Source organism: Elephantulus edwardii, unplaced genomic scaffold, assembly GCF_000299155.1.
Source record: "Elephantulus edwardii isolate Elephantulus edwardi_28Jun2011 unplaced genomic scaffold, EleEdw1.0 scaffold00042, whole genome shotgun sequence".
Taxonomy (NCBI): domain Eukaryota; kingdom Metazoa; phylum Chordata; class Mammalia; order Macroscelidea; family Macroscelididae; genus Elephantulus; species Elephantulus edwardii.
Window position 1 is genome coordinate 532941 of NW_006399792.1, and position 310 is coordinate 533250.

The window sequence follows — 310 nt, forward strand, 5'->3', positions numbered from 1 at the left end:
CAATCCTTAAGGGCTTTCCAGATTCTTGCATTGTATTTGCTGACCCCTCCCTCCTGAGTCAAGCAGAATGTTTTCAATAGAAAGAGCTTGGCTTCATTTACACTGAATTCTCTTTGTGATTTGTTGTTATTGTTATAAGTCCCTTGCAACTCATAGCAACCCTATGTACAACAGCCCTAAACTCTGCTCTGTCCTGTGCCAATCTCATTGTCTCTGATACACCCATCCTGATTACCCCAGTCACTGAATCAATCCACCTCATAGAGGGCCTTTCTCTCCTGTGCTGTCCCTCCACCCTCCCAAGCATGAT